The sequence below is a fragment of the Polyodon spathula genome, chromosome 2 (assembly GCF_017654505.1).
Source record: "Polyodon spathula isolate WHYD16114869_AA chromosome 2, ASM1765450v1, whole genome shotgun sequence".
NCBI lineage: Eukaryota > Metazoa > Chordata > Actinopteri > Acipenseriformes > Polyodontidae > Polyodon > Polyodon spathula.
The window spans coordinates 38,510,824-38,534,883 of NC_054535.1; the positions used below are offsets into that span (position 1 = coordinate 38,510,824).

Below are 24,060 nucleotides of genomic sequence, written 5' to 3' on the forward strand. Positions count from 1 at the left end.
AAACGTCGGACTGGCAAGAATGCACCTGCTATCACGTATCCGGACCTTCCTTCATCCATCGCCACGGTGCCACACTGCCATGAGCTCCCCGTACCCACTCCACCAGAGAGAGAGCAGCCGTCTTTAGAAGAGAGCAGCAAGTCAGACAGCGAGGAAGACGTTGTAGATCCGGATGACAATTTCAGAGGTGGAGCTGAGGAGAGAAACCCCTACTACCCCAACCAAAAAGACCTCAATGACTTAATTAGAGATCTTGGTCTCACCAAGTCCAATGCCGAGCTTTTGATGTCTAGGCTCAAGCAGTGGAACTTGTTGGATGAAAGTGTGCAAGTCGCAGATCAGAGGAAGCGTCATCAACCTTTTTCCAGCTTCTTCACCCGTCAAGATGGGCTCTGCTTCTGCCACAATGTGACCAGTCTGTTCGAGGCAATCTGAATCGCCTGTAACCAGAATGAGTGGCGCCTCTTCATTGACAGCTCATCCAGGAGCCTCAAAGCCGTGCTGCTCCATAATGGTAACAAGTACCCGTCTCTTCCCCTGGCTCACTCGGTGCACCTCAAAGAGGATTACAACAGCATCAAGACCTTGCTGGATGCCTTGAAGTATGATGAGTACAGCTGGGAGGTCATAGGAGACTTCAAAATGGTGGCATTCCTGATGGGTCTCCAAGGCGGTTTTACCAAGTTTCCCTGCTATCTTTGCCTTTGGGACAGCAGGGACACCAAGGCGCACTACCACAGGCGGGACTGGCCACAGCAGACCGAGTTCTCTGTGGGGAGGAACAACGTCAAGTGGGAGCCACTGGTGGACCCCTAGAAGGTGCTGATGCCACCACTGCACATCAAATTGGGCCTTATGAAACAATTTGTCAGAGCTCTAGATAAGGAGTCGGCAGCCTTCAAGTACCTTCAAGACTTCTTCCCTAAGCTGTCTGAGGCAAAGATCAAAGCCAATGTCTTCGTCGGACCACAGATAAAGAAGATCCTGGAGTGCAATGAATTCCCCAAGAAACTCCCTAGTAAAGAGAAAACGGCTTGGAACAGCTTTGTCGCAGTGGTTCGGGGCTTCCTGGGCAATCACAAGCCCGAAAACTATGTGGAGCTGGTTGAGACTCTGGTGAAGAACTACAGCACAATGGGCTGTAGGATGTCCCTCAAAGTCCATATCCTTGATGCTCATCTTGATAAATTCAAGGAGAACATGGGAGCGTACTCGGAGGAGCAAGGCGAGCGCTTTCACCAGGATATAGTGGACTTTGAACGCCACTACCAAGGACAGTATAACGAGAACATGATGGGAGACTACATTTGGGGGCTGATTCGTGAAAGTGATTTACAGTATAATCGTAAATCTCGAAAAACTACTCACTTCTAAATCTTTTGTAGTCATTTTTGTGTTACTTTAGTATAAATTCATGTTAATTTGGATTCATATGTTGTTTTTTTCTGACTTTATGTGAACGAAAAGACACAAATTCGCCCGTTTTCTCATTGGAAATAGGTAAATTTCAAAATATCACTGTCCTGGTCACAAAAGCAAAGTTTGTGGGGAATAGCCATTTTCTATACTTTTGAGGAATAAGCAATTAGAAAATAACACTTACTACCCAGGAACCAAAATTGTGTTATTAGTGTTTTCTACATTTAAAATCAATGCAACAAATAGTCTCAGAGATATAGCCAAATGCTCCCCTTAAAACCTTTCTTTTCTCTGTCAGTCGATCTTTATTTTATATGTCGCCTTTCATAGTGGACCACTAAGCACTTTACAAGATGCAGTAACAAAAAGAAAATCCATAATACTTCAAATACCGAGAAATGCATAATACATGATATACAGTTTTTAAAAAAACAAAAGTATAATACATTAAATACAGTGGAAAGTGCATAATATATAATGGTAACTGTGATGGCCGAATCACCAAACAGACCCGCTTGGGTTCTTTTCCCTTCTAAAAATCACGATACACACACAAGTTTGAAAGAAAAAATAGCGCTGATGCGCAACTTTAATTACAAAGAAACAAACAAAACAAACACCTAGCTCCTTTGGAGCACTGACTAAACACTTGATGCAAGAACCTAACTAGATCGCAGGACGGATACGTTGTTTACCTGCTACAAAAACCACGCAAATAACAACACTCAAGTTTGACACGATACCTTTCTCAAATACGACTGCTCTCTCACACACACACACACACTCACACTCACTCTCACTCTCACTCTCACTCTCACTCTCACTCTCACTCTCACACACACACACACACACACACACACACACACACACACACACACACACACACACACACACACAGTCAGGCTCCTCACTCAGCAGCAGCCCTGAGCAGACTGGCTGCCTCTCTTAAATACCCTGCACCTGGCACTAATTTACAATTACCACCAAGTGCAGGGGATAACTAAACAATAAAACAATTAAACAATTAACCAATTAAACAATAAAAACCCTTAGCCCATTCACCCAAGCGTGCATTTTCACATGGTTTTTAAAGCAGGGAGGATTTTAACTCCCTTCCTGCTATCTCACAGTAACATAATACGTGAAATAGTAGCAACACAGCAGCTAATAGCAGATATCAGGCTTAAAGAGTATGGAAAGCAAAAGGGAACAGGTGGGTCTTGAGAGTTTATTTAAAGAGAGCTACGGTCAGAGCATCATGCACCAAAGTTGGGAGAGAGAGTTACAAAGACTCGGAGCCATGAAGCTAAATGAGCGTTGTCCAAGTGTGGTGCACTTTTGCTTGGGGATAACAAGCAGGCCAGAGTCAGAGGACCTCAGCTTGAGGGTAGGGACATAGCGGGTCAGCAGGTTGAGGAGGTACTCGGGACCTGTGTGATGAAGGGCATTGTAGATGAGCAGGAGAGTTTTGAAAATAATCCTGAACTTTACAGGTAGCCAATGCAGCTGGGCAAGGCAGGTGAACCTTTCTTGTATTGGTTGATGCTTTTCTATTTCTGCATCTGCTGCTTTTGCTCATGTGGCTGCTTACTAGACTGCTGTAGGTGAGTTCCTAACATTGTAGCCTACTGTAGATAGAAGCAAATGTCAAATGTCAAACGTTTATTTCGAAACTATGAGACACCAGGTTATCAGTTCTATGTCAATTTCTTAGGTGAATAATAGAAACAAAATACATTGTAAATTATTGCATAGCAAATACAAACTATATCAGTATGTGATGCAGATTGACAGTTTGAAATACAAAAAATATGTAATGATATTAAATAAACAAGATATTAGCATGGAAGATGACGTATATAGAGATGAGTCTATGAAGGTTTCATTTATCCTGTTCTAAATGGTCTGAAAACATAACTATTTAAATAAAAACTGTTGCGCCACCATCCTATCCTTTATTTCACTATTATTTATTAATTTATTTACTGTTGAACTACTCCTGCATACTAAGAATACCCATAACATATTATTTGTAGTTTTATACTGATAAGCTTCCGCAGACTCCAGTATAGTGTGTGTTTGATGGTGAAGGTGGTGGACCAATCTTTATGTCTGCAGTACATACTATAATTTGTAGAACTACAGCACAAGACAAATAAAGATGCACAGATGTACTGCCATTTACTAGAACGCTGCAAGAGATGATATAAGGTGAAGATGTTTAAACTGTCTTTGAAGCAAATGTTTAGTGTCATTTTGTTTGTACTTTGCAACATCCTCTTTTCAAGATATCTGTTGTATTCTGTTTTCTGTTGTCCTAACTTGTTTTGCATGGTTGTTCCCATTATGTGTTGATGCTCCCCTTTCCATCTCTAATAAACTCTGATTGCACACCTGATGGATTCTGTTGTTTACAAAAGAAACACTACCAGCTTTCCAGTTCATTAGATGTCAGACCATTCAACATAAAATCAAGTCACCAGCTTCTCTTCATTCTCAAAGGGACCATTCCCCAAAGTCTCGCAGGGCCATGGCTGCCTGCTGGAACAAAATTAGGCCCCATCTGGAATTCAGATGTACCGGTTTGGACCTGAGGCATCTCTTTATGCTGCCATGCTGTATAACACAATAATCTATCATGACAGGAATTTCTTATAAAGTTATAACGTTTTGGATAAACCGAGTGGCTACATGTTGATATTCGTAGGTGGTTTGAATCCTGGTTTAGGACATATGGGGAGTACTTAGTTAACTTTTGTGCTCTCACAGGCTAGGAAGGGAAAATTGCTGGGTTGGATCACAGTGCCACAATGACTCTACCCATGGTGGAAACAAGTCAACCAAAAAAGTCACTCTATGCGCCCATAAAGACGATGAATAGTCCCTTTGTGCCTGTGACGGATTATACCCTGCCCCTGTATTATTTTATAATTGATTATTATTATTATTATTATTATTATTATTATTATTATTATTATTATTATTATTATTATTTATGTATTTTATATATAACAGCGAAAAGCCCTTATTGTTTTAATGTAGGACAGGCGGAAAAAACGTCCGTCATTATGTGTTATTGTTTTGTATGATTATTACCTCTCGTGAGAACGTGGCTGATCAGCTAAATAATTATTGAATTAGCTGACAGCCACATAGATTTATTAAACCTGCGCAAACTATGGCTGAGGGGTTAATAAGCTAATTAATAGCCAGTTAAACCCTTGGCCATAACAAAAAAGACCTACAGCTTTGGCTGTACTGAACGAAAATGAGTTGTAAAAACTATTACTACAGCATATAGAAATTGCTATGTATGCTGTTTTTGAAACCAGCATACTACTTCTTACTATTTGTGTTCTGTGTTTGTTTATTTTGACCAACGTGCCATTTATTCTGTGTTTATTTAAAAGGCTTTATTATTTTGTTAAATAAAAGCTGAGCGCCATTGCATGTCAGTTACGCCTTGCAATTGCCTGTGTTGTGGTTTCATTTCCTGGTCTCATGTCACCCCTACAGCCATCCTTGTCATATACGGTGTCCTATGTGTTGTAAACAGTGCCTCCACGGTTCAGGCCAGGAAGTATTGCGGGCATTTTTTATTTATTTTTTTCGAAAAAAAAACCCAAAAAAACAAGAATGATAAAATGGGAAGGAGCAGCTGCAGGAAGGAGCAGAAGCAACCCTCTCAACAGCAGCAGCAACAACATCAGCAGCAGGAGGCGCACCAACAGCAGGTTCCGCTGCATCTCTGCTATGACAGACATCTGCCTTGCTTGTCTAGATGAAGCAGGGTGGTGCTTCCTGTGTGTTGAGGTCAGACACCTTCCCTTAGCCAGAATAATGCATAGCAGGAGAGGGAGGAGCCCGAGCATCTGGCAGCAGTTGGAGAGGACCCGCTGGCTCCGAGGCAGATAAGTCAATTCTCCTCTGAGGGAATCTGGGACTGGCTTGTGGAGCCAGAGAGGAATGTTGAGGAGGCCCTCCCCAATGTGATAAACCTCCTGTGGGCCCGAGACGAGATGCGATGGGAGGCCTGGGAACAGCAGCACCGCTCAGCTTCCATCCAAGACATCACCATGAGAGCAGACATGAGAGGAGCCTCACCATCTCTAGTCCTATCAGGAGGAGGGAGGAGCTGCACCAGTCCCCTGTGATATACTGCACACTGTTCTTCATTTCGTCACCGGGGGGAGACTGCCTGCTGCTCCCACCTTCGCTGCCAAGGGGAATGCCTGCTGCCTCTGTCTTTGCTGGCAAAAGGAGAAGCCCTACTGCTGTCTCCAGCGCAAGAGGGAGAAGCCCCACTGCTATCTCCAGCGTAAGAAGGAGAAGCCCCAATACTGTCTCCAGCAGAGGAGGGAGAAACTCCAGCGCGAGAGAAAGAAACCCAGCTGTCTCCAGTGTGATAGGGAGAAGCTCTGCTGTTTCCAGCGCAAGAGAGAGAAGTCCCGTTGTGTCCAGCGCGAGAGGGAGAGCTGCACCAGTCTCCAGAAGCAGAAGGAGACTACCTGCTGCCCCCACCTCCACCGCTAGAGGGAGACTACCCACAGGTCCCGCCTCCACCGCCAGAGAGAGACTATCTGCAGATCCCACCTCCACCACCAGAGGGAGACTACTTGTTGCTCCCACTTCCACCGCCAGAGGGAGACTACCTGCAGCTCCTGCCTGAACCTCCAGAGGGAGACTACTGGCAGTTTCCGCCTGCTTCGCCAGAGGGAGACTACCTGCAGCTCCCACCTCCACCAGCAGTGGAAGATTACCTGCTGCTTCCATCTCCACTACCAAAGGAGGAGCTCCTGTCGACACCTCCTAAGGATCATCTCCTGCCTGAGCCTGGAAAGCCTGCAGCGCCTAGGACTACCGAGCCTGCACTGCCTAGGGATGCCGAGCCTGCATAGTCTGGAGAGGCCTGTTCACCATCGCCTGGGGAGACCTGTTGGATATCGTCTGGGGGTGCCAGCTCTGCATCGCGTGGGGTTGCCCATGCACTATTACCTGGAGATGCCTACCCCGGAGGTCGTTTGCTGCTGACCTCCAGGGATTTGCTGGGGCTGGAGGAGCCAACCTGTCAGCTAGGAGGCCCTTTAAAACCTTTGTTCTTGGCCCAGGACTTTGTACGAGACTTTTGGGATTTTAATGGGGGAGGTGGGGGGGGGGGGGGGGGGGGGGGGGTAAAAAGGGGGGGGGGGGGGGGGGGGGGGGTGGGGGGGGTGGGGGGGGGGGGGGGGGGGGGGGGGGGGTGGGGGGGGGGGGGGGGGGGGGGGGGGGGGGGGGGGGGGGGGGGATTTTGTGACGGGGTACGTGAGACGGTGACACACAAACACAATAAAAAATAGACAAAAAAAATAATAAATTTTTTATTTATTTATTTATTTATTTATGGCGACGAAAAGCCCTTATTATTGTTTAACACTAAAAGTCCCACGGCAGTCCCGCGGCAGTCACTTTGGCGGATTTTGGTTTTCAAATGTAAGTTGCTCCAATCGTGTAACACATATGGGCTGCATGTACATTTCTGTCCGTATGTATTAAACATTATGACAAAGCACGAAACGGGAGCGCAGAAATAAAGGAGATAAGTAGTAAAAGTATGGAACCTAGTGTCAAAATGTTTTTATGACCCCTTTTTTAAATTGATTTATGACCCATAAGTTGCCTTTTTGGTCTTTTGCTAGATCTGACGTATCTAAAAATACGCTTATTTCGAAAATAGTAATACATGTGTATTTTTATTAAGGGCTGGCGGCTTAGAAAAATAAGCGGCTATTTATAACAGATCTGCCCCTGTGTTAAAAAGATGGGAAGTTTTCCTTTGAATAACCTACAATGATACTGCTTTAGTTTATTAAATAATTTTTAAAAACTATGGGATGTTTGGTACCATTAAAGAGATTTATTTATTTTTTAATAAAAAAGAAACGGTAGTATAATGTATGGCTCACTACTTACTTATATACTTATATATTTAAAAAAAAAAAAAAAACTATCGATCTTAAAACGAAGGGTTGATGTGTATTGAATAGACTTGTCCCATGCGCAAGTGTTGACATCCCTTCGCTGAAAAAATATTCATAGATGTGTTATTTACCCAGACGTGTTGAAATTTTCTTCCGTAAACTCTGATCAAAGGTTTTTTTTTATTATTATTGTACCAAGCAGGATGTAGGCGGATCGTGCCCCCCAACCCCATACACATCCCTTATAAGCAGAGAATTAAGACTGACTAACCAGTATGTTCTTTTTAATATCAACGATGAACAACGCTTCAAGTAATGAGTTTTTTCTTGTAATATCGGTATGGTTATTTTTGACTTACGGTCTTTGTTTGAAATGTGTTGTTTTTTAAGTATAAGTATAATTTATATTAAGTATAGAACGGTTTTGGTTTGAATTAATAGAAAATACCCAATGCACGATTTTATTTTGGATACATTTGAAGGTAATTATTTGAAATATTAGTTTGTTTTTTGTTTTGTTGTTTATAATGGGTCTGAAGTCTCGATTGTCGTTGTTTTGTATTATTTATTATTTGTATCTATTTATGTGCTGTTTTATTTACGTTCTGTTTTAATTTTTTTGCTGTTTCATTTAATAGAATCTGTGATTGTGAAGCGCTCCATCCAAATGACCCAAATGATGTTTTAATTTTTTGCTGTTTTATTTAATAGAATCTGTGAATACTTTAGACACTCGGCCAGATTACCCAAATGATGTTTTAATTGACCCATTCAGTGCACCCTCTACAAGTCTTACCTTTGACTATTTAAACACAGGTATGCATCATGCTTTTTTTGTAATTATTTATGTCAGCTAGTGTTAGCGTTTAGACATTTTGTTAAGGTTTTTTTAAAAATAATAAACATTAAAATTGCTAAAAATACTAAATGTATTTTTATTTAATTTTATTTATTTTTTTATTCTAGATTATGATCCGAATTTATCGGATACTAATTATGAACCAACTGATCCTTTAATTGAATAGATATTAAAAGCCCAATACAACCCATCCCAAGTAGCAAGTGCTACCAAGGAGATTTTAAACAAACAATCTACGATAGGATCTGCTCCACTTAGACATTAGTATACAATAGGTCTCAATAGATGGCTGATTGTGTTTGATTAGGTAATTGTCATATCTTCCCTTTAAAAGGCTGGATGTGACAGCTCAAAATACTGAATACCTGATGACCCCTGAGGGAGGCTCACTACAAAAGGCTCTTGATCATGATATGTTTCCCTCCGAAACTTGCATTTCTCAATTAAACAATAATCCCTCTATTCCTAATATACAAGCAGTTAAGGTTCAAGTCCATCAACCCCAAGAAGGTTGTGCATGTAAGTTTACTTTTATTTTTGTAATTCTTTTTAAAACTTATAAATGTAAAAGTTATAACTTTTATACACGGTTCTTTTATAGATGTTCGAGACATCAATATAAATAGACTCTGCAATCCTGCTGCATTCTGCATTCTTGAAGGCTGCTTCAATGTACCAGAAACCTGAGCTTTTGGTAGGTTTGGGTAGGTTTATACTATATATAGCGTATATATAATAGATATATATATATATATATATATATATATATATATATACATACATACATACATACATACATATATACACACACACACACATACATTTATTTGGATGTTTTTAAATAAATGTCTTTGGGGCATTGTGGCAAACTGCCTGCCCCTGTGTGTATTTTGTGTTGTGTGTTAATGTTGGTGTATAGTCATCGGTACATGGGATATAAATGGGTCTGTGTAACATGAGTGTTTAAAATGAATATTTGTATTTAGGCACGAGGATTGCACAGCACTTCACATGCAAGTAAAATGTAATATGTGCGCACGGGGAATTGAACTTTATTAATTCACGTGCAGTTGTACCGCAACTCCAATTGAATGATTGATTAGCAATTGAGTCACTGTACAGCTGCATAAAAGCTGCATGTTTTCACCCACTCTGGGTTGTGTGTTCGGTGAGTGGAGAACGGGTTTTTTATTGTACAACATCTACCACCCACAACAAGCGAACACACAGAGCTGCTTTAACGGTTGGACTTGGCCACACGTTCCAGCTCATCCTTCTTCTTGATGGCGTAGGAGTTGGATGAACCCTTAGCAGCATTGATTAACTCATCAGCCAGACACTCTGCAATGGTCTTGATGTTTCTGAATGCAGCTTTTCTGGCACCGGTGCACAGCAGCCAGATAGCCTGGTTGACTCTGCGCAGAGTCTCCTCACAGTCCCGGCCCATCCAATATGGGTTGAGTCCTCACGGGGTCCACTGTTAATGATGGCGTTCACCAGAACCTGCAGGGGGTTCTCGCCAGTGAGCAGGTGGATGATCTCGAAGGCATGCTTCACGATGCGGCAGGTTAGCAGCTTCTTGCTGTTGTTGCGGCCGTGCATCATCATGGGGTTGGTCAGCCTATCCACGATGGGGCACTGGGCCTTGCGGAACCGCTTGACAGTGTAGCGCCCCCCGCTGTGAGGGAGGTACTTGGCATACTTCTCCTTGCAGGCAATGTACTCCTGAAGGGAGATGTTGTTGACCTGCACATCATCTGTGCTCTATTTGCCAAAGAGCTTGATCTCGGGCGATTCAGCCACAGCAGCTGGGGCATTGTCCCACTCGATCATCTTGAGAACGCTGTCCGTCTCTGATATCAGCGAGGAAAGAGGGCCCGGGACGTAGCAGTAGTATTAAAATATCTGCTCACCGTGTTTTGTTTAGTCCGTTTTGTTTGTCTATTTATTTTGGCGAATGTGCCGTGTCCTGGTTTTGTTTGTACAACCATTTATTGTCTGTCTGTTCATTCATTAAACGCTGAGCGAGACCATTCTCTCAGCTCCACCAAACTCCACCTCTGTTGCTTATTTCCTGGCTCTGGTCTGACGCCACCCACTCCGGTCATCTTTGTGACAGGCATAAACTGTTGTTTTTTAATTGATTGATTTATTTTTATAGCCCAAAGGAAGAAACAGTGTATTTTGGAATCTGCATCCCCCCCCCCCCCTTCTGCTGAGAGGGTTGTGAACAACAAAGGGGTCATTCTCAGGAAGTCTGATGTCAAGAGTTGTTTAAAGTATCCCGAGGAAATTAGAAACCCACATACATCTACAGTATCCACTCAAACGATTCCTAACCAGTCTATCTATCACTTAACACTTCTTAAAGTATTGTTACAGCAAGTTGTTGCTAACATTGTCTATACCATGACACCGACTCTATTATCTTTGTGAGTAAGCCTGGGGATTGGGTTCCTCAGCTAGTAGACTATCTTGGGGAATCAACTAGCGAACTTAAACCTGGTGAATACATTACAGAATTTGTGTCGGGGGGGGGGGTCCAAAAACGTATGGATACAAGTGAAAATGAAAATAAAAGGTATTACTCTTAATTATGAATATTAATTTTCCAAAATAATAAACCTTGAATCTTTGAAAAGATTAGTTCAAAACTTTGTACAGGTGGATAGAAATGCACCCCCAGAACAGATCTTGATTAGAGGAACCCAAATTTACAGAAATAAAAAAGAATTTCACCTTGGAAACAAGCCATTAAAGAAAACCTTTCAGACCGCTTACAATAAGGTGTTGCTGCCTGATTACACTATTTTACCTTATGGATACTAATACGGGTTTTGATGTGTGACTAACAACCCCCTTTGCATCTATAATATCTGGACCTTCTAGTTCAGGGAAAACCTATTTTGTGAAAAAACTTTTAGAAAATGCTCCTCAGATACTGTCCCAAGTACCTGAGAACTTTATATATTGTTATAGCTGCTGGCAACCGCTATACGATGATATGTTGAGTATATTTACAAATTTAAAATTTATTGAAGGAATACCGCCCTCTTTGTATGATGATACATTATTAGCACCTAACAATGGAGTCGGCTAGTGATAATGATGAAATACAAAAAGCCTTTACAAAATATACTCATCATAGAAATCTGTGTATAATGTATCTGGTTCATTCAAAAATCTGTTTTTTTCAAGGAAAAATGAGTCACACTATAAACGTAAATGCTAACTACATTATTCTTATAGTTAAAAGACATGTCTGTCAGAAAAAAAACGAAAACTTCCAATACTTAAAAGACTAGTTAACGGTTCTTCTCAGCAGAGAAGAGTTGTTTTACAAGAGGCCTCAGATGATCTTATCAAATCTATTGCGGAAATAGTGTTAAATACTTTAAGGGGAAATATCCCCTTGACCACAAAACAGTTAAAACAACTAAAAAAATAAGAACTCGCTATAAAAAATCCATGTATTAAGAAACATGCTCTTAAAAAGAAGTGAAAGACTGTTAACCAGAAAGGAGGTTTTATAGGATCATTGCTAGGGATAGCCCTCCCATTTTTATCAAATCTCTTTGCATCTTGGAGCTAAAAATGGATCATACTCAGAAAATGTTCTTTGTACCTCAACAACAGCTTGACAGACTTAGTCAGCCAACCCTCTTTGCATCAGAGCCCATTAGAAAGGCTGTGAAAAGTTGTCTTGACTCGGAAATGAAAAACATTCTACTCAGAACAGACATCAGCGATTATGAAAAAAGTAAATTATAGGCTGTCATTTTACAGAGATCTCACCCAGCTTAAACAAGATGAAAAATAGACTAATACTTTAACTTTGATGGTTCCTCCTAATGAACCAGTTGTAAACCTTGATCCAGAAGAAGGATCACAGGTTGAGGATTATGTAATGAGGAGTGTCCCCCATAGGTCTAAGAGGAATGCTTAATTTCTTTTACAAGCGATGGGTCAGAACTCTAGCATTACATCATAGAATGATAAAGGGGAATTTATTTTAAAGGGTAATACCATGCAAGGTTCGCACATGGTTGATTTAATCAAAAGCATTACAGGGTTTAGTAATGTATCAGCACACCGAAGACCCTTGGGATGGGGTGCTTTCCTAAAGGGCCTGATTGTATAAATGTGCCTAATTCTGTTGTACCCAATTCCCAAAACCGTAAACTCTTGCAAGAATGTAAAAATATAAGCCCTGATGAACCCCATCTTAAAAGAAGAAGACAACCAATATGGACCATGTATTAAATTGTAAAAAAGTTTATTTTTTATTTTTAGGTATGTTCTTTTTACAAAATATCCTTTTTATAGGTTAGACAATTGTTAGTATGTATTTAATGTAGGTATATATGTTTTCATTTTCTGTTATCATTATACAATTCTATGCTGTTATACAATAAAAACATGTTTTTGCATTTTAAAGGATCTCTGTTTTCAATACATTAAAACATTTTTTTAACATTTCTTAACATTTTTTAAACTCATGGCGTGAATTTACACAATGAACACATAAAAAGCGGTTTACAATAGCCATTTTAGATGTATACATTCATTGAACAAATCTGTAGACCATCAATCATTTTTATCAAGTTCTTTACTGTAAAGGTTCGGGACCTCTTGGTAAGAAAGACCCCTTGATCGGTGATGTCCACATGTTGATGTCAGGATTCCTTGTATCTGCTGATTATTATATACAGTATGCTTAGAGTTCTTGAATAAAAACTGTGAAATAGTTTTAGGAAAATAAGCAAAGTCTGGCGGATAGCCATTAGAGTCATTGCAGGGGTTTTTAAAATTTTTCCTTTAGGGCTTTGGTCACTGGCTAAAACTCCATAAAAAAAAAACTTCCCAGTAAAAGAATCTTTAGCCATTAGGGAGGTCAGTTGTAAGGTATTCATTTTTAATCCTCAAAAGGTGTTTTCAGCATGCTTCTCAGTAATCAAAGAGCACTGCTCATTGTTGTGATACCTCTATAACGTTCTCAAACACTGCATATACTAGCAAATTCACTGTGTCGGGGAGTGGTGCTGAAAAACGCATCTCAAGGCGCATATTTCCTGATTTTACTAATGAAAAATGATCACCCGATTCCTGGTCCGGAGTTAGATCAAAAGCATAGAGTGTATAACCCTGAGGATAATCAATGCGATCAATAATTAGAGGCTTGTCTTTGAGATGTCTACCAGTGGCTTGAAATAAACTGTAATATTCATGAACAGGGTTGTTTTCCACAGTATATGTAGGTTGAAAAGGTTTTGAGGGTATTTGTTCACCATCAATACACAAAGCTATAAAGCAGGCATTAAAATGTTTAAAGTTAAAGGGATTTTTAGCATATGACCCACTAAAGGAATCATTATCTGTTAATCCTATAACCACAAACTTGGGTAACTGACCTAGGAACATATTTGCTTGATTACAGACTCAACTACCCCGAGGTATACTATAAACCTCGGGGTAGTCGAGTCTGTAATCAGTCTGTAATAATTTCAATGGCATACTTAGCATTTGAATTCATCAGAGCTTGAGCATGGCCTATTTTCACCTCTGGGGAAACTTTAACTTAACGTAGAGAGAAGCTTCTAAAATTTTAAGTTTGTAATGATTTAGTCCGTCGGACATTAAACAAAATGTTTTTCTTGAAAAAAAAATATCTGCATGTAGGGGTCCTAAAAGCTCAAATAAATGGCTTCTTCTAGTAAAAGCATGTCTTCTTTCTAAACCTGTATTAGCCCCTACGGGGTCTGTTTGTATCTTTGCCATAGTTTAGCAGGACCTCAATAAGACTTCTGTAGGGATATGTATTACTTCTTTGACTGCTCGGTCTCCTAAAGTTACATCGAGTTGTGAAAACATCGTAGCTACGGAGTAATTAATAACTCCTACCTAACTAGCATTGTCTATATCAGAGCCACCGGCCTTAGTAATTTTACATGAAAGCCTTAAAAGAGTATTATTCAAATCAAGGTAATCTTCACCATTTCCGGCTATATAAAATTCGAGGGGCGCTGTGTCAGAGAAAGCCGATAGCGGAGGTATTTCCACATAAATGCTTTTATCTATACTTGTTTGTGTATAGGGTACTGTAAATAGGTCCAGTTCAGATTTGACACATTCCTGAGACATACGGTGAACAAGAGCCATGATTTAAAAAAGATTTCTAGTTTTCTTTCTTGGAGTTCTTTTTCTCCGCATCTTTGGTTTATTACAGCTTCTCCGCGAGCAGGTACTAAATGACTTAGATCTTGAGCGTCTAGCCTTTTTGAGATGCTGTGAGCGAGTTCCCGGGGGATTACCGCATTTTCTCCTACGTCCTCTTGACATAAACATTAAACCAGATCCTGACTGGCTGGAGTCATGGTTATGAGGATTGTGGGGTGTCAGAACATTTGAAATCACATCTCTTGCAATATTTTTAGCGGCTGATTTAAAATGCGGTTTAGCTATTTCAAAACCACGTCTAAGTAAAGGTAGTGCTTTTCTGAAAAGACCTCTAAAAATACCTCCAATACCGGCCCCATACATTACAGGGGCCCCACTAAATCCCGGCAATCCATTTCCGGCTTGATTTTTGTAGTAGATTATATAAGGATTAGATCCACATTAGGTCTCATGACATTAATTTTTTTCAATTATGTATAAAAATGTTGTTTAAAAGGTCGAAAATGCAACTTAACTATAACCTTTCCAAAGCAAAATGGTACCAGTATTTTGATCAGTCTTAATTTGTATAGTTATAGTATCAAAACTGGACTTAATGATAGGCACATAATGAGGTCGATCATAAGTTATTGGAACTATATTGGTCTTTGTTTCTTCAATAGGGACGCACCTTAGAAGAGGAACATAGCTATCTCCAACAGCCTGATGTGAAATTATGTCAGTGTATACATACAAGGTATAAAACCCTGCTCTGATGTTTGTGTGGTAGAGAGCCTTCTTATGGGGCCTTTGTATTTCAGGGTCGTAAAAACCCAAGATCTTTCCGAGTTTTCCGTCAGCATGAATCAAGCATTTGTTAGCGCTGATTATATATACTTTTCTTTCAACATTATTGTATATTAATTCTATATAAACTTTCTGGACCTTCAAAACAGTGTTCACAGCCCCTATTAAGCCATTAACACTCTCATAATAGCCAGTGGGTATGGTCAAATGATGAATAACTTGAGAAGTCAAGTTATGAATACAAAATGTGTTGTCTGAGGGTCCTATGTTATCCCAAGTATGGGGGTATTGAATCTCTGCTAAGCCCATCTCCCATTTTCCCGGTAGATTCAAGGGTTTAGAAACCTTGATAGTAAAATCAGATATAGTGTTTTTAGGGAATACATCCCTCGAAGAGTTGCTAGGGAGAGTCACATAAAAAGAGTTTTGGTCCATCTTGAATAAGTTTTTTTTGGATAATGTATCTTTAAACAATTCTAACTCTTAATATTTACCACTTGTTGAGCATCAACCCAGCTGTTAAATTAATTCGGCCAACCGAGTCATTTTATAAGATGATACTTTTTACTGTTTTCTTTTTTCAACACCATAATCTTCTCAACCCTAAACATTCTATCAGTCTTTACAATTATCTTCTGCAGTTCGGGTTCGTAAAAGGTACTTGTTATTTCTTCGCCATCATAGTCCTTCAGTTTATACACTGGGGGGGGGGGGTGTCTCTTGGCAGACTTTTGGCAATAGTAAAAATGTTGCCTGTGTAAGTCTGTTCATAACCATTTATAAAGGGTGCTCTTAGCTTTAAAACTCTGACATTATCCCCTACCCTAAACCTAAATTTAGGAGTTTTGATAGGAATTTTTTAAACACTTTGAATGAATTGTCTTCATTAACCTCTTAGGGGGCCATTTTAATACTGTGATGGTATGAGTTATTATAAGCCTGAAACATTTCTTGTAGCTTATCTATACATTTATGGGTGTTGAAGGCTGTAAAATATTTCCACATTTTTGTTTTAAGAGTCCTATAAAAGCTTTCGACAATAGAGGCTTTTAATTCACTACTCGTTGTAAAATTATGTATTTTGTATTTTTTTTTAGCAAGTTTCAGTTGCAGTATCAGTTTGCAGTTTTTTAGGGATCCATCTTCTTGAAAGCATCTGTTACAACCTTAGATGTTTTATTTTTCAACGGTACTACCCAGGAGAATTTGGACAAAATATCAACACATATTAACATACATTTGTAACCCCCATTTTCTTTTGACAAACTAGTCATATCCACTAAATCAGCTGGCCACTGGTAATTAATATCAGAAGCATAAACTATATTTCTTTCAAAGTTGATTCTGGAGGTTTTGTGCAAGGTATATGCATCTTGTTTGGATAACCATGATGTTAACAGGGGCTCTTCCAACTTAAAACTCCCAGGACTTGAAGGATCACAATATATTTTTTTCATGCGATTATGAGCCATTCCCTCAGAAAAAGTATAACAAATGCAATGTGTAATCTGTTCAAAATGTTTTTATACACAGTTTATCAATCAACACAGAACTCTTTACAAGTTTTATAAAGTTCATACATAAAAGGGGTTGTGCATTCATTAAACATGATACAGTGTCTTGTACAATCTGTGGTATATTGGGCTGTAAACCACGGTCAATCTGGTAAAGACATACTTCAGATACATAGGCATACAAAACAATTATATGCACACACTTATAGGATTCTATTTCATTAAACATTTGAGGTATCATTCTCTTTAGGAACTCATTTAAGGGATTATTACATTGTACAGAGTCTGTAATTATTACAATCCATTCTCCATCATCAGCAATGTCTTGTATTAATTCTGTAACTCTTTTTAGGTTGTTGTACATCTTTACATTTACTGAGAGGCTATTTTGAAAGAGCAGTCCTTCCATGGCATTGCATATTTTAGCTGGAGTCAGGATATTCCCCATATTCAAAGTCACTAGCCCCGTAAAATGCTAAAGACGCTCTTGGATAAGTAAAAATTCGATGATATTAGGACTGAGTTACTTTCTTGACAACGTCTTTGGTCTCGTCATCCAGATCTTCTGTGGATTTGCTGGCTAGGATGATCCACCGCACAGCCGTCACAATTTTTCCTCAAATCCCGGTTTATGATCACTTCTAGTAGAGAGGCTAGGAGTCCCTTTGTAATCTTTAAGACTCGATCGAAAGATCCATCGGGGACATCCTCAGGCTCCAACAATGAGTCAAGACTCTTATTTTCAAAAGCTTTTATAACATCTTTCATGATGTCCGTCCCTGCAGCATCCTCCTCCTCATTAACGGGTAGCTCCATCAATACATCATCAACCTCAAGAACGGTGTTGTCTGAAAAATATCTAAAGCTTTCAGAAGACATGGATTTGTAACTGTTTTTTTTTTTCTTTTTTTAAGATGTTAGAGTGTGTTACTCCTTTTATTGGATATGGGAGGGATAAAATACGTCACTGGATATGGGAGGGGCTCAGAGGTCATAAATCAACTTAAGGGTCATAAATCGATTACAAAAGGGGTAATAAAAAACATTTTGACACTAGGTGTCATACCTTTACTACTGAGATGTATTACATTATACCTAAAAGCCTCAGGAGCAGTTACATTGACAGTCACACAGAAAACAATTGTATTGTGATTATACAGAATGGTATTCTACTTTATTATTTTTATTTACCAGTACGCAATGTGTTTAGCTGTAATTAGATTAGTCTCTACTCTCTGCCTGAGTGAATGAATGACAGTATATTGTTTTTTCAAACAGCCTTTTCAAAGGATGGCGCCTGCATGCCAGCAGTGCTGTTTTGGTCAGTCAATTAGCATCGGGACTAGTGAAAATAAATACCAGAGACCGTGGAGTTTTACAATGGAAGAAAATATGGAGTTGATGTTTTTGATCAGATGACATGGAAGTAGTCCGTGAAAGCTGGCTCCCAAGGGTGGTTTGTTCAGGTGATTTACAATGTATTGGACCTAGCAGCCATCAACACCTGGGTATTTTACAAAGAATGCACGGAGAAGAATTTACCAAGGAGAGAATGTATTTTACAGTTAGCACAGGAACTTTGCAAGAAGCATTTGGAACAGAGGTAGACTGCGAAGCGTGTACCCACAGCTGAAGCTGGCAACCCTGCTGAGAGCTGCTAGAGATGCCAATGACAGGTTGGCAAGTGCAATAAAAATAAAACTTCGGGCAGGTGTGCCCTGTGCAGAAAGGTGGCGTGGAGAAGCGCATTATCTGTATTGATTGTAAACAGCCTTAGACTCAAGGTAAAGAAATACCATTTTGTCGAAAAAAAAGAAAAAGAAATGAGACTTTTTTTATTACTTCTTGTGCTGTGCACTTGTGTAAAATACATTTTTTAAAGTTTATTTATCTATGTTGTTCAGTTGCTTTTGCACATCTGATAATAAACTGATTGCTGTTGAAAAGTAAAAGTCCTAACAATAGATAAATATAGCCTGAATAAACAAATGACACAAAACATGATACTTTTTCAACATTTATTTATCCACAAATAATTCAACATTCAATATCCATATGTGAAAAAGTATGTGAACCTTTAAATTCACTAACTGGTGGCACCCCCTTGAGCAGCAATGACTTCAACTAAACGCTTCCTGTAACTTTTTGTCAGTCTCTCACACCCATTCCTCCTTACAGAACAAATGTCAACTCAATGACATTTGAGGGCTTCCTTGCATGGACAGCTCGCTATAGGTCCTGACACAACATTGCAATGGGGTTTAGGTCTGGACTTTGACTAGGACATTCTAAAATGCGGAATTTCTTCTTCTGCAGCCATTTTTTTGTAGATCTGCTTGTATGTACATTGTCTTGCTACATGACCCACTTTTGGTTCAGCTTCAGCTCACGGATAGATGGCCTGACATTCTCCTCTAGAATCTTCTGATACAATGCAGAATTCATGGTTGTGTCAGTGATGGCAAGCTGTCCAGATCCTGAGGCAGCAAAGCAGCCCCAAACCATCACACTCCCACCACCATGCTTGATGGTTGGGATGAGGTTTTTCTGTTCGAATGCAGTGTTTGGTTTTCGCCAAACAGAATGTTTCTCATTGAGGCCAAAAAGGTCTACCTTTGACTCGTCTGTCCAGAGAACATTGTTCCAGAAGTCTTGTGGATCATCTATGTGCTATTTGGCGAACTAGACGGGCAACAATGTTCTTTTTAGAGAGCAGTGGTTTCCTCCTGGCTATCCTTCCATGAATACCATTCTTGTTCAGTCTTTTTCTGATAGTTGAGTCATGAACACTCACATTAGTCAAGGCGAGAGCGGCCTGCAGATCCTTGGATGTTACTCTCGGGTTCTTTGTGACTTTCTTGATGATTTTCTGGTTTGTTTTTGGAGAGATTTTGGTAGGACGACTGCTCCTGAGTAGAGTGACTGTGGTCTTGAACTTTCTCCATTTGTAGACTGACAGTATCAGTGGATTGGTGGAGCCCCAAATCCTTAGAAATGGTTTTATAACCCTTTCTAGACTGGTGAGCATCAATAACTGTTTTTCTGAGGTCCTCAGAGATTTCTTTTGATTGTGGCATGACGTGTTTCCACACCCCTGTATGGTGAAGACCAAACTCACAAAGTTTCTGATATTTATATAGGGTGGGGCCTCTCAAACTCACCTGAAGATCTACCTAATTATTTAAACACCTGATTCTAATTATCCCCTTAATTGAGCTGATGAAACCAGGGGTTCAGTTACTTTTTCACATACCCTGAATCTTAATTACTCATTCTTTGTCTATTTCATACGTCATTTTGTTTCTCTTCACTGTATAATATGCTTCGGTTGTTCAGATGTTTATGTAATCATTGACCCTTCTGGGTCGATGATTTTGAGTACCATAGCTTCGCCCCCTTTTTAGATGGCCAACTTCCGTCTAAACCTGGGATTGAATTGTCTGGCTATCTAGTCCAGGGCACTCTGTTCCCTTTACACAGCATCCTCACAGGTCAGGAGGGAGATTTATCACCAAGAATCATTCTGTCACAATAATCTACACAACATCAAAGTGCCCACAATTTTAAACACTTGAAATCATATGATGATATTATTTCAGCAAAACTTATTTTTGAATGCCTTAGTTAGCTAGGACTAAGTTCTTTTTCTGATATACACATACAAAATAGTGTTTATTTTTCATATTAATTGTCCAATTATTTTTCTTTTGTTTAAACGTTTTTAAATTCAACTTTTTTAAAATATTTAATTCTGCTTTGAAAATGACCTGTTAATGTCACAAAATGAGATGCAAACAACCTGACAGTTTTTAATAATATTCCCTCAATGACCAGGGATTTGTCTCTGCTCAGAGGGAAAAATTATTGAATGGTAAACTGTATGACTTATTTGTTTGGTTCTGCCTGAAAACAAAATGGATTAGGAAATACCTTTTAAAAATTCAATTTTTTGACTGATACTATGTGGGTTATTTTCAAAGGAGATTATACACCATTATTTTGACCGTTTTTTCTGCACCTATGTTTTTACCACCAATTTGAGTATTTTCTAAAAAACATCGGGAATCTTTCCGTTAGTTTGGTTCATTAGTTGTTGTGACGTGTTCTGCCAGTAAAAACAGTGACAGCACTTCAGATCATAGGCGCAACTATCGTGCCCCCCCTGTAATTTTTTTGAGGCACCCTTTATGCCCCCCTCAAAATTCAGGACGTCCCATTTTCATGGAAAAGTTGCTGATGTGAACCAGTGTCAATTATTTTAGTTTCAATTTTTTTTAACGATATGAAGAAGCGGTTAACCATTCAGTTTTCACCTGTTATTTACAATGTAGCCTATCACTGCTTGAGACCCCACTATTCATAGTATGTACTGTTCACACAGACTTTCACAGACTAGTGTACATAAAGCACTGTAAACTCTATTTTGTGGTTACCCCACAATAAGGGCATTTGTATTTTACACTGGGAAGAAGTTTTAAAAAAGAGGCTACTGTTTGCTTTTAGACAAAAATTGGATTAAATTGTTTTGATTCTTAACAGGAAAAAGTTAAGTGCAACACAGTGCTAAATGTATTATTATTATTATTATTATTATTATTATTATTATTATTATTATTATTATTATTATTATAACTGATTTAACTGTGGCATTTTGTATATGTTTTTCAATGTTTACAACATGCTTACCATAAAACATTTAGAGAAAACAAATTGTATCCTGTTATGATCCATTTAAATACTGCAATTTATAAATGTTTATTGTAAAAACAGGCTGATCAGTTGTGTTTAATTTACAGTCGTTGTTGAAAAGGACAGTCCGAAGCTCCACTGATTGACTTTAATCATGCTGATATCTTTTTTCACAAGTAACATCTAGCTTGTCCAGAATGACACTGTGTACATGTGTTAGAAACTTGTATAGAACGCTTATTGAAAATGTCTAAAAAGAACATCTGTGCATTCTCAGTGGCACCACATATGAAAATCATCTCATCACAAATACGGCACACTAAAGTGCTACTTAGTTAATTAAAGAAAGTAGGCATACATTCACCGTTTCTCATATGAGGAGCCATTCCAGACAAAAAATAAGAGGGAGACAGGAATTCATTGAAATCTTTTTAATATGCATGCTTTTTTTCTTTTTTTTAGCCTATAAAGTTACTGATGCACATCCCCGGGATGCTCTATCACCCACAGAGTCGGCTGCTTCTGGCTGTCAGAGTAATGAACGGCAATGATTCTTTGTATATTTGCACAGGCATTTTTATTGGTAAATATCAGTACATATTATCTGTTAATATTAAAGAGTTAATTTCCTGCAAGTTTACAGATTTTCTTAAGAGTGTAGCCTACATACAAAAATAATAAGAAAAAGAATAATGCAAAAATAAAATAATACTATATATATGTGTGTGTGTGTGTGTGTGTGTGTGTGTGTGTTTGCATTTATGTTTTGACTTGATGTTTTCTGCTGTGTTAGGACAGGTTTCACGCGTGCTTATATAACACTGCTAATGCATTTAAAGTTGGACCATTTAAGTGTTCATTACTTATTTAAAAAACACAGAAAATTATGCATGAAATGCAATCCGCCAGCCGGTAAAACAGAGTAAATAGAAGTATATTTTCTAACAGATTAAAAAGTGGGAAAAATGCAGCAGATACAGAGATTTCACTGAAAATGAAACCCCTTTCCAAAATTGGTGCTTATCTGTCTGGTATAAAATATGGAGTGGGGAAAACAAGGCTTCTGGATATTTTTGTTTTACAGGGCTATATCCTGACTTGTCAGTGGCAAATTATATAATGAATATGAAATTAAGAAATCCCTCTTATCAGCAGCGCATTTAAAAATAAATTTGGCATCTTAATGCAAAGCTACTGTACCTGCAGTTTTAGTGGAAAAATGTGCCATGTCAAAGGGGTAGGAATTCAAACATGAAAGTGTATTTTTGGACAGGCTCTTTTGAAATTCAAGGCAGCAGGGTCTGTGATTGTGCTGCCATGTGTCTTGCAGCTCTAGCAGAACTTTTTCCCCTCTAGCTTACTGCATAAAGGACAATGCAATTAATAACAGATGGCATGAGATGACCACGTCCTTGAGAGAATGCCTTATTGGCACCTCCTGCTAATTGTTTCACATATAACACAACTAAAAGCGTAATAAATCTGAACTGGGAGACATTTTATGCAAGAGCTCTCCTCCTTTTCCAGACGGTAAATTGCTCAACTCTTGAAATATCTACAACCTTGTGATACCCAACTTACATTAGCTTAATTGCCTTTTCTTTCCGGTGTGCTTTGAAAGTATTAAGCAGATCTCTAATTCTTATCCTGCTTCACACAGTCCTAGGGCAGGTTTATCATCAACCCTTGAAAAACACATCAAATATGAGAAAGATATAATCGGATCTAGTACCATATAAAGTGTTTATGTGTAACGGACAGTGCTATGTGATACACTGTCATTAAGGGTTCTGTCGTGTCCCATGTTGATGAGATGAGATGAGAAGCTCTAAAACCATGACTAGCCTGACAGTGTTGCATTGTGGGGCACGAGGCAGTTGGTTTGCGCTCAGCCTCTGCTCTGTTACAAATGCTAGTCAATAATATACCGTGCTGAGAAAGATTATTATTACTATTTCTATACATGTTTATGCGTTCATGTTAAATAGGAGTTTCAATGCTCCAACATTTCTTCTTTTGAAATATTATAATAGTTTATTTAAGCCGTCATGCTTTTCTTGCTGATTTTGTTCAATATATTGTAACCGAGCTGCAACTCTCTCAGGTTCATTGCCCCTTTAAAAATTACTGGCTGGACCTAGGAACTTGCAGATTTAGCTCAGTTGCACACTTTTATTTACAAAAACAAAATAAACAAACCAAGTAAACAAAACAAACACCTAGCTCTGTATGAGCACTAACTAAGCAACCTGGAACCTACTAACAACAGGACAGCTAAGCACACTCTCAAGCGGGCTCTTCACACAGTAGCAGACCTGAACAGACTGACGGCTTTCTTTAAATACTCTGCACCTGGCTCTAATTTACAATGATAGCCAGGTGCAGGGGATAATTACTTAAAAAACAATTAAACAAATCAACAAATGTGCATTTCAACATATTGTTTTTAGCAGGGAGGAATTAACCCTCTCCCTGCTCACAATATATATATATATATATATATATATATATATATATATATATATATATATATATATATATATATAATGTTATATATATTTAATTGTTAATACAATAACGTATATTATTGCAGTCGGATTCACTCTTAGTGAGGACGTCTATAAATATATTTATATGACAGTATGCAATTGACGCCAGA

General features: G+C 38.9%; 1 pseudogene; it reads right to left on the reverse strand.

The window, feature by feature from the left end:
- Nucleotides 1-9,446: 9,446 nt before the first annotated feature.
- On the reverse strand, nucleotides 9,447-10,069 carry LOC121327939 (annotated as a pseudogene).
- Between the last annotated feature and the right edge of the window lie 13,991 nt (nucleotides 10,070-24,060).